General features: G+C 43.1%; 1 protein-coding gene across 1 annotated transcript in view; it reads right to left on the bottom strand.

Moving 5' to 3' along the window:
• PAQR3 (progestin and adipoQ receptor family member 3) overlaps positions 1–11,760 on the bottom strand; it is a 40,827-nt gene that overhangs the window by 8,349 nt on the left and 20,718 nt on the right. The gene's annotated exons all lie outside the window — the stretch shown is intronic.

Below are 11,760 nucleotides of genomic sequence, written 5' to 3'. Positions count from 1 at the left end.
GGGTTTTTTCTGGAAGCCTCTCGAAGGAAGCCGGTCTCAAAAAGTGGAGATTTTAACTTGGGGTGAAAGGCTGCCGCGGGGGGTGTGTGTGTGTGTGTGTGTCGTGTGATGTCCGTAAGTGCCCCAAACCGGGTGGAATTGGTGCAAAATGCAGCCCTGCTTGGCAGCCATCGGTGAGGGTATAACTGCTTCCCCCGTTACCGCTCTGGTAACCTGAGATCCGCGGTAAAATGTTGCGTTACCGTCGTGGCAGAGAACCTTGTCTAAAAGGAAATGGTGCCCAGCTCTGAGAAACTTTCGGAGAAAGATCCTTCTTTGGGAGAACCAGCTGTTACTTTCAGGTAGACCCGAACGATGCAAACCTTTCTAAAATAGAGGCGGGAAACAGACTTGTGAAGTTGAGAAGTGCGGAGGGTTGTCGTTGCTTGAGGGAATCGTACTTGCAGCTTGCAAGAGCAATCTCTGGTTCACTGCAGTAATTATTATTAGCATTTTCTTTTTTTTTTTCCTGTGTACTCTTTGAAGTACCAAAAAAAATAATCTTAGTGGTGAAGAAGACTCTTCCAAAGGATTTGCTTTACCTAAATAAGATAAGTTGTGGGTTGTTTGCCACTTGCTTTTAAATTTTTTTTTCCTGAATTTAAAAAAAAAAAAAGGGGGGGGGAGAAAGAAGTCATTCACTAGGTATCACTGTGCTCTCGTTTTCAAAGTTGAAAATAAGTGTGCTGAATGGTAATCCTCCTTCAGCTGCCCCTCCCCTCCAGTAACGTGCCATGCAGAATTCTTTCAAGGTCTTTTGTCTCATTAAACAAAATATGAGAGCATTTCTCCAAGATGGTGTGACAAGTATGAAAGATTTAGCCGTGGCAGAGAGATTTGTATTGTCAAGTAAAAGAAGCAAGGTGATGGGCGTTTGAAATCAAGAATGACAGTGAAGACCAGGTGTTCAAATCCTAGACATTGCAACATAACCAACTGTGCTACATCACCCCCAAGCTTCCACGTTACACCATTTGGTTACCCAAATTAAGTTGGTTTTGGTCAACAGCAGCTCTGGAATATTTCTACTCATGAATCAGTCACTGAGATATCTTAATGTCAGTGCTCTGAAAACTGTATTCCTCCTGCCTCTACAGACCTGCGGACTGTTCCTCATGCCTTCTCCCTCCCTCTCCGCTCTTCTGCATGCTGGGTACGTTTTTCTCCTGCGTGTGCCGACACAGGACTTTGGACAGTTACCCAGAGGAATCCTGTTCATAGTAATAATTCAGCAGGCTTAGCTTTAAGAAACTTACTTGTGTTCTCACCTTTCCGGGATGTATCTGAAGCATGTCTCTGAATGGTTCATTCCTATTTTACTTAATTTCTGTCTTCCTTTCCGTATGGCTTCTTTGTTTCTGTTTTTTCCCACCACCCGAGCTTGCTATTAATGAAATTAATAATAATAACTTAGGAAAGATACACAGAGAAAATGCATTCTGAAAGAAGATCCGTAGACCTTGAGACAGGAGGGGAGAGACCCAGGTCATACCGCTGGCTATATTTAGGATGGAGCACAGGAAATCCCTTCTGCAGACAGCAAAGTCGCATTAGGTACGCAGGGAAGCAAGGTGTAATAAAACACCTTGCGGCGTGGTGCGGTGCTGAGAAGAGCTAAGTTGGCCCATCCTCGGGAGATGGCTAGGCCAGTCTCACGTGTAACAGGGTCGCAGGAGGACTGAGAATTCAGATACCAGAGCTTGGGGGAAACAGAATCTTAGGAGGCCGCAAAGGTGTTATCTGGTAGCTTGCTCAAAAGGGAAATAATTCGTAGGCTGTCGATGTTTCTGTTCTGTGGTGGAAGAACAGTTCAACTTCTAGCTGACCCCTATCAGATGTGCTAAAAATAGGAAACTGTCCTGTTTTGGTCAACCTACTGCATTTGGAAGCTAAAATCTCTGAACCAAACTAGCGGGACCAAACTAACAAGAATGGTATCTACATAGTGGCAATCTTTTTTCCTGACAGGTGTCCCACTGGCTTTTCTCTTTGCAATGCTCACTTGGAGAATGAGGGAGATAATATACGTTTATGCAGATACATGCATTTAAAGGCATAAGAATACAGCTGCCACGTTAATTCAGGTGAGTGAACTCCGACTGTCCCAAGGAGCCTCTTGCTGCCGTGGTGAAAGTGAGCTCAGGAAGCCGCATTCCTGCCAGCTTCCCCTGACAAATGAGGAGATTCATTGTTCGCTCGAGTGGTGACTCACTTTGGTCAAGCCAAATACTGCTTAGAAAGTTGCTACCAAGTTAAAACCTTAATTAGTCTTAATAGTCCATTGAATCATTAGCTCACTGAGAACATTATACCTGGAAAAAACACTTTGTTTCTAAGCCCTGTGCAATTTAAATGAAATCCCAAGTGCTTCAAAGAGTTCAGTCAGAAGGAATCAGAGCTGACAGGACTTTTTTTTATAAAAGAAGCTTTAATTGGCTCTTAAGTTAAAGCTTTGAAGCTTTGATGGGGAAGTGTTATAGGTTAAATTAATAGGGAAAATTGAGAAACAATTAGGGCAGCTTTAAATTAATTACTTACACTTTTTATTTTGAGCTTATTGAACAATTGTGTTGTATGCGTAAGTGATTGAAATTAGCCATCTGTGCAAGATAGCTTTGACCTAAATTGACCTTCTTGGGTAAGTAAGTATCTTGCCCTAATTCCTATACTGTATCCCTAATTTTACTGGCAGATAAGCTTAATTGGGGGTAAAGATGAATGTGCCTGAGAGGTTCCATACTTTTCTGCTGAAACTAGAGTCACCTGTGCAGACCAAGGTAGGGAAGGCTCTCAAAGGGATGGCTGAGGAGATCACAAATGAGCTAAACTGTTTCTTGTTAACCCTAACTGTGCCCTGCTGAGTTCCATTCTTTTATTGTCCAGCAGTGTATCTGTACAATGTCCTACTTAGGCGCATGAAGTATAACCCCGTAACCACTGTTTAGCCTGCTATTTGAGGAAAACCTAGGAAAGAACAGCCAGTTTATTTGTACTACGTGGTATCGGCTCTGTAGTACCGACAGGATCTTTTTATGCCCTGCTCTATTTTGCTGTGTTTTTTTCAGGGAGCAACAGGGGGCAAATGACTTGGAAGAAGAATTATCCAAGCAAAATATCTCAAATGCGCATGACAAAATGTGAGCAAAAAAAAAAATTGTTCAATTTTGAAACGGAGAGGGTGAAGATATTCTTGGTGGTGATTGTTGAGGCATTGAATTTCTCTCCCCCACCCCCCCAATTTTCCCTATTTCTAGCAGGCCCATCCCAGAACTGCTCCAGCTGGAGAAGAGAAGACTCGTTGCAGCAGGTGGGTGATAAGAGGATCCGAGGCAGTTCGTGGGGGTAGGTGACTTCCCAAAGGCAGGGGCATGCCTCTCCCGTGCGAGCATCTTGTCCCCGAGCTCATGCTTGGCTCTCCCTCCAGGTGTCAGTCTGGCACTGTGCTATCCGCCCAGCGTCCTGCCGCCGAGGAGCCGGGTATCCTCGCCGGCTCCAGGAGGTGCCTCTTCATCGACTTTCTAATTAACGAAGAACCGATACTGTGCATTGGGTTCTCACCCCGGCAGTGCCGTTTCTTGCAGACCTGTAGCAGTGCCCATCAGGTCAGTGCCAGTATTCCTGAAGTAGCTGTGGCTCGGTGTTTGATCCTCTTCTTCTGAAGTGCCGGGCAAAACGCCTCCTCCTGACTTATGTTCGTGGGGTTCTGGCTTTTCGTGTGTTTGTTGCAAGCAAAGAAATGGGAGGTGCCCTGGGACTCCTTTCCCCCCTGTTGGAATCTCCTGCCATGGGAGAATTCGGCTTGCTCCCGGTTTTCCAGAAAAGGCATTTTAGTGCCCAGGAATGAAATCTGTCATCAGTCTGACCTTGGTTGAGAAAATATATTTGGCAATATTGGTCGAAGGTATCGCATGTCTTCCTTTGCATCGTGCTTACAGCTGTAAGCTGTGTATAGCTCTGTTTTTCTTTGCCTGTGTATAAAAACAGTTGCGTTTTCCCTGGGGATGGGAAGAAGGAGGTGTATTTCAGAATACTGTGTCCAGGAGTATGTTTCAATGCAAAGTCTGTGAATAAAATATAGGCACTGGTTTATGACCGCAGAGACCATGTATTTATTCATGTGCATAAAGCTCTTGTGGTTCTGTATCAATGTGCAAAGAAAGCTTGCAAACGGCCATGTATAGAATACATATTTACTGACAGCTACATCAGGAGGTAGAGATATTTAAAGCCCCTTGTCATGTAAAACAGGTAGATCCTGTCTCATCCTTTCTTGGAAGTAGCCAAAGCGTCTATGAAATTAACTACTGGATGTTGATATGTGGTAGAGTTGCACGGAAGAAGGGAGTGGGGGGGGGGGGGGGGGGGGGGGAAGAAAAGAAATCCCGGGACACCCCCAATCCACACACTCGCTTCATGAGAGAGCATTAGGAACGCAAGCACCCTGTGTTTGACAATTAGAGTGACCTTAATACTAAGAAAACTTGATTTCAAGGCCCTCTTCCCTGAAGATACAGCGTTCTTTCTCGCGCTGTCCCTGCTAGGATTTTTGTGGTCAAGTTCTCCGTGGTTTCCTGTAGCGCGCTCCTCAGTATAAAGCCTGAGCAGCTTCCAGGAGTGCCCAAAACAGAATGCCTGACATCTGCCTGGGGGGTTCAGGCTCTCTTTCCTCTCCCCATGGAGAGATGCATGTGTGATGTGTGCAGTGAAGTGACTTGTTTTGGTAGGGCTCTTCCTTCCTTTTTTTTTTTTTTTTTTTCCGTTTTTGTTTTCTGATTCAATCCCTTTGGCTTTCAGCTCCGGCTTCTGAATCTCAGCATCTGTCAGCGGTGCGATAAATTCTCTTTGGTGATAAGAGAACAGCTGCCAATAGCAAGAGCAAGGATGGCATTTGGGCTTTTTCCTGCCGTGCGAGAGCTTATAGTCAGCAAAAATGCACTGTGCGCACAATGGAAGAAGGCACCTCTTCTGCCCAGCCTACTATTTTTTTTTTTTCAATTTAGCAGCATCTTTTCCCTCTGTATTAAGCAGATGCCCATGAACAATTGTGCAGCATAATGGAGTCCTGAACCTAAAGAACTGGAATTAATTCACAAATGGCTTTTTTCTGGATAGGTTCTGAAGGTGAAAGTGGTGAGGGGACAATACAGGAATTTTTTTGAGAAATTAGGGGATTTTCATGGAAAGAAAGAAGCTGTTTGGAAAGCTGCTTAACCATGTGGGATGGTGTTTCCTAGCACAACAACCTGCTCCCAGTGAAATTGGTAGGGAAAAAAATGACCTCCGTTCTGTGGAGTCCTGTATTTTAGGTTTGGTGGTTTTTTTCATATTTAAAGGTCTCTAACTCCAGCTTGCCCATAAAATTTTATCACAGCTGGAATTCATGCCACGACAGAAGGCATTTTGAGACAAACTATTTTGACCACAGAGGTTTTGCTTCTCTAGTTGGGGTGAGTTTAGCTGATTTATTTATAATGAGGGTGAAACTCCAGGAATTGTGGACAGCTTTGGTTGATACGGTGATTTCACTCTTGGACAACCGTGTGGGTTTCTGACTTTGCTAAAGTCAGAACCAGAGCATTCCTGTGAAGGTCTGAGTCTCCCCTTGCCTGGTCAAAGTGACAGCAAATTTCCCAAAAGGGGATCATGTTTCTAAGACACTATTAAAAGTCAAAATAGCCTTTCTCTAAAGTAGTCCTACCGTTGTGTTTTACACGATCGTAATTTCTTGAGTAGCTTCTCCATAGAGCATGAGAGTAAAGAGAGGCTGTTTTTTCAGTGATGTTTAAGCATGTTTTGAGCTGTGCGGACACTCGGAATGATTTCTCGGTGTCAGGGGGATTAGGTGCCCTTTCCAACACTTTTGTTGTAAATCCATACTGTTGCTGACTGACCTCCGTAGGTATTTGAATGTCGTCGTAAATGTGACAGGACACACACGTTCTCATTTGGTTCTGATGAGGATTTGTATGCCTAAATTGATTTGACCTTTTTGAAAATCCCTTCCAAACTTCTCATGTGCTCTTAAATTTGATCTGTGAAGTGCCGCTTTAATCCCAAACAGGACCTGGGTACTTGGCTTTTGGGATCATCTCACTGCACTTACTTTTGTCTTTTTTTTTCTTCATCTGCCAAGATGAGCGCATGCAAATCATGATTTTTTTTTTTTTTTTTTCCTGACTATGTTGCTAAATGCCAAAATCTCCGCTAAGTAGCAGTGGTATAGTCTGAGAATTGGAGATATCAAAATAAAGATTTGCCTTGCCTCCAAAAATGCTTTGGGATGGAAAAATCTGGGAAACGGGGAGGAAACGATTGTCTTGTTTTGCTGACTGCACTGTGGATATTGTTGCCTCTCTGCCAGGGTTGGGTTTTTTTTTTTCCCTTGCTAGTTAGTTTGTCTTAAGAGATTTTAGGTTTTCCTCGGTTATCTTGATTACTAAAATTGGAATCCCGTGATCTTCCGAAGATCTACAGTTCATCTTCCCCCTCTCATCCTCGTTGTCTGTCTAGCTTCTTGAAGACATCGAGACCTTTAAGTGCAAAGATGTGTGGAGGAGAGAATGTATTAGGAAGCGCTGGGAAGTCAGTGAAGAATGAAGTACAGAATAACTAGCAAAATCCTACAATTGCTTTTAATATATTGTTTTGTCATGTCTTTTGTTTGTCGACTTTTTATGCTAGTAGATGCTCCAGTCCCATCTCTATGTGAGGCTGGGAGCCCTAGAATGCTTCTTTTTGGCAATTACTTGGACTAAAAATTGTCTGCGGAGGAGAGAGGGAAGGGGGTTGGTTGTGTGCTTTCCTGCCTAATTTTCCCCTTTTCTCATCAAATTATTTGACCGTTTCATCAGTTATTTCCACATATTTAAGCTGATGTATTGAGGTTTTTTTTAGTTATCAAACCTTAGGCAAGATCTGTACAAGATCGTTTCACAATCTTAGAAGCATTTGTTAGAAATTTTCTTTGTTGTTATCCAGTTGCATCTTCCTTGCCATTACCTTTGGTTCACAAACCGTGCTTCGTACCGTATCTTGTCAGTCATACAAGACTCATCAGCGTATCCCAAAAGCGGCTGCTGAGCACTTGAATTTGACCAACCTTGAGAATTCTGTTATGCTTCTGCTCCTTTTTCTGGAACCTTGGAATAAAGATAATACAGTCTCTTCTTGCGATGCCGTACTTGGGTAAAATGAAGCAGTGATTTAACTCCCTATTCGTGCTGTAGGCATTAAGCCATAAGGAGTTAGAGTTCTGTTACTTGCCCAAAGCCCATCTTTATTCTGTTTCCTGTTTTCCTACAGTCTGCAAAACTGATGGATGCCTTCAGAGTGACTGGTGGATTGAAAGCTTTTTACTCCGCAACAGGCATGTCTCTAGAGCTACTATTTTGTCAGCTTCTGCTGTGTTACTAGGAAGCGATCTTACGAATACCTGAAGCGTGCCTCTTGCCCTTCTAGCATCTTTTAGACATGCTGAATGGTATGAGTGAGTTATGAAAGCTTACGGCTAACCCGCTGCTCTGTGCTGCTAGGGAGGGATTTTGAGTGGTAATTGGAGTGCAGCGTGGATGTTGTGGGGTGATAGGAAGTGAGCAGAGCTCAACAGTTCTCTTGATTGTCCTGTGGCCATGTGTCATGGAGAACAATCGGGCCTAGCTATTATGGGTATTTCTGGCAATCTAGGATTTTTTTCGGCAGCCTTGCAAGGAGTTGAACAGCCACAGATGCTTCTTCCTGACTGGAGCTGGAAGTTTGAAGGGCAGCTGAATTTGCTAATGTTTGTGCTTTGATACAGAGTGTGAGAAATGTTGATGAGGCATGAGGCAGAACAGCTTGCTCTATTGCTGCTGTATTGACTCTGCAGTGCTGACAGTAGTTACAAAAATGGCTTTTGTACATAAGCTTAGTTAATATATAGAACTTGGAAGACAGCTAGGAACAGCTATGGGCAATGGCCACAGTCTCTCTCTCTCTCTCTCTCTCTCTCTCTCTCTCTCTCTCTCTCTCTCTCTCTCTCTCTCTCTCTCTCTCTCTCTCTCTCTCTCTCTCTCTCTCTCTCTCTCTCTCTCTCTCTCTCTCTCTCTCTCTCTCTTTTTAATAGAGTCGCTTCCCTGCCCAGAACTGCACTTTAATTTTCAATCACTTCAGTATCATTAGGAAAAGCTGACATTTTGGGAACATTTGTACAGTGTAAGTATGAATAGCGGTATCCATGCTTTGTCATACAAGGGAACGCGCAATGAGGTCAGGGTTATTTTTCTGGTTGTTAGCAATGGTGACATTTTTGTTTTAAGTATAAAACGTGGTGTTCTTGCTGAAGAGTTAGTCCAAAGCAAAGGCTCAGCTGGGGTCTTTTAAAACCAAAGACCTACTGGATCGACTGTGCTTTCTTGGGTACCCTGGACATATTTGTGTGCATCCCCCCTTGAACTTCCCCGAGGAAACCTCTGCTGCGGCAGGAAAGCCATTTGAACAGCTGTTGAGTGAGTTCTGTGTATTCTGTGCTTGGCCCTCTCTTCTGCGTATCGAGTAGGAAGAGCAGATAACCCTAGCAATGGTGAGAAGTCTGGCCAGGCATGACAGGGCGAAGACCAAACAGAACACGGTTGCCACATCTGTCTGGGGACCCGCCATCCTCCTTCTATTCAGGTAGTCCAGTCTGCACTCATTCTCACACCCCAGAGTTGCCCTTTGGTACCCAGAAGCCGTGTCAGCGGATCAGGGAGTGAGACCTCTTAGCTCCTGCCTGGCCTCGTTGGCTCTGCTGCTGCAGTACGGAAAAGCCCGACCGAAACATTGCCTGCCCGCAGCTGTGAATGGCTGTAGTGTTTCTCAGCTCATGGAGAGACCTGCCGCTGCCAGCCGGAGTGAGAGGGAGTTGCAGGATGAGCAGCAAATAACCTGGGAGAAGAGGTGATTTTGGCTGCACGTCCATCTCGCTGTATCCAAACTGTCTCAACTTTATGTCAGAGTTTTTCGGATAATATTCTCAAATAATGATTGCAGACACACTAGCTGTTTCTAAGGTGGGGTCAGCTGGTAAACTCGGTCACTCGCATTAGTGATCAGTCATTCCCTTGATAATCCCCCTCACTTCAGTGGGAGCACTTGTTTGAGAGAGAGAGATTCACCCATGAAAACTGGGATCCTTCTGTGGAGTACCAAAGGCTGTCCTTAGATGATGCAGATGGGTGAATGGTAGAAGAGAGAGCGATTTTGATTTTTTTGTTTAGCCTCATAGTATTCATCTTTCTGCTCTCCAAGTTAAGACATGCATCAACTCATGGAAGCAGATGCCAAACACCCGTGGAATTGCTGAAAGAATATTTATCAGCGTTTCTCTCTCCAACACGTTTCCAAAAAAAAAAAAAAAGACATCTACAGCCTCATTATTATTTCAATGTAACTTCTGACATGAGGAGATCAAGCAATTATCTCCTTTTTGAATGTCAATCTCTGACTGTCAGCGTGAAGAGACCAACTGTGGCTGTATGTGAGGGCAAGTTTCTGGGCATGCTACGTGAGAGGCACTGGTGAGTTTCTTTCAGGCTGCTGGAATGCTTTTTTTCCTTTTTTTTTTTTTTTTGACAGACTTAAATTTTTATGGCTGTATGTGAGGGCAAGTTTCTGGGCATGCTACGTGAGAGGCACTGGTGAGTTTCTTTCAGGCTGCTGGAATGCTTTTTTTCCTTTTTTTTTTTTTTTTTGACAGACTAGTAAATTATCAGGATATGGACTTGTCAAACAGGCTTGCCAGGTTTCCAGCAGTCATCCCGAGTGGACTGCCTAAAAAAGGGCTGGCACTGTATCACATGGAATGACCGATGCTATGTCATATATTTTTAATGGGCAAAATGTTTTAATAAACATTCTCCCTCCTAAAACACTGGATTTTAAAATAGGTTTTAGCCTTGAGCCACGTAGCTACTCAACTGTGAATTTTATAAGGCAACAATCTCCACATCATTAGATGTTATGACTGATACACCAGCGATTGCAATACGAAGTATTTCCACACGTTAAAAAAGTTTCCGATACCAGTTAAAGGAAGTATAGCTCTACTTGGAAGATTTTCTCAGCTCAAAATTAAAGCAATATTCTAAAGTTATGAAGACAGGCATGTACTGTCTTCTAGTGAACTGCAAGTATCTGTTTATTCAAGCCATGCTGATTTTTGCACCTGACAGCTTTAATCACATTGCCTGACACTTTTGAAAATCAAAGTTATTTTTCTTTTCATGTGATTTCTACATCTTTGGCCAACCGAAATTCAGCTGAAATGTTGCACAATGAGGCAGATGAGACCCCAGCTTGATCTACCACAGTTGTATTGGTTCATAGGAAAAGCCTGCTTGGTTTTTTTTTTTTTTTCTGGGTTACAACGGTTATCCTGTTTTATTTAGAAGCATGTGGGACCACATCTAGAGTTGAAAGATGATCCAGTGACCCCTCTTTGGGCAACCCAAGTCCCTCCTCTACAATGCCTTCTGTGCAGTGGTCAGTAAATCTTGTAGGCTTTTTGACATCTTTTCTCCTTAGCCTAAATCTACTACCAAGTTAAACGCTCTGTCCCTCTCAAAAATGGCATACCTCTTATCCTGTCTTACGCGTCGCTAAACCGCAGAGAGTGAAATCATAGTGTCTATATGTCTCAAAGACAGCGTTGGTAGAGGTGAGGTTCTGCTTTATCTTGTACTTTCTTGCATCCTCTTTGAACTGTAGTGATCATGTACACATGGACTAAGAGAGTTTAAAAAGCTGAAAAGAAGTGGTGCTGTTTCTGAGCTTTTTGCTGTTTGTGGTGGGATAGAACAGATGTATTTTCTGTCATTATTTTAAAGTAATTATTTAAGTTCACTGCTGGGGCATTTATTTACAGAAAATCACCTTTTTTCAAACAGAAGGTGTTCTGTTACAATTCCAATAGTCATTCAGAAATTCTGCACTAAGTGATTCTTTTAATAGTTTACAATTAGTTTCAAGCTGTAGAAGTCAGCAACAGGCTTTCCGTCCTGTTTCTAGAGGACAGAAAGAGAAGCACAGACGTTACTAGAAAAATCCGACCACATTTAATTTCAGGTCACTGTTAATCTTTTACAGTGTGTATAGTTTCATTCAACACCAGTGCTGTCAGCTAACTAATGGATACTGGATATACAGGTATATTGAACGGTATAATTGTTTAGTTGCATAATGTCAGGTTTTTCTTCTGGTGCCAGTAAAAGGTACTTGCATTTCTAGCAACACAGGAAGAAAGTTTTCGTTACTGGTCATGTGGTGATTTGTTTTACCAGCGATTAGGTATTCCAGATAGTTAGATTTTTCTTTTCAGATTTGGTATGTCTCTATCTTTGGTGGTTAGACTGAATAAAGAGATACAATTTTCACAAGTACAAATGTTTGCTCTGCGAGTATCAGTTCTTACAGAACAAGTTAGCCATCATGAAGACTCATAGTGCTCCATCTCCCCCTGTGAACGGGGCAACTTCTGACGACGCATCGCTTTCTGTCTGAGGGGTTCAAATATACAAGCACTGAATAACAGCTTTGGGGAATGGGGTCCTGAAGGTTAACACCATGACCAGTCACTGTTTTAGCAGTTGTTTGATACGATCATGCTCATGTGAAGAAACTGACCTTTAGGTCGATGTCTCAAAAAAAGTCTGAAAGAAGCTAAACCAGAAGAGCCTTGAAGAGGAGTTTGAAAATTTCTTGTGCAGA

The sequence above is a fragment of the Aptenodytes forsteri genome, unplaced genomic scaffold, assembly GCF_000699145.1.
Source record: "Aptenodytes forsteri isolate BGI_AS27 unplaced genomic scaffold, ASM69914v1 Scaffold467, whole genome shotgun sequence".
Classification (NCBI taxonomy): domain Eukaryota; kingdom Metazoa; phylum Chordata; class Aves; order Sphenisciformes; family Spheniscidae; genus Aptenodytes; species Aptenodytes forsteri.
The sequence above is the reverse complement of the archived record's forward strand: the minus strand, read 5'-3'. Positions and strand labels throughout refer to the sequence as shown.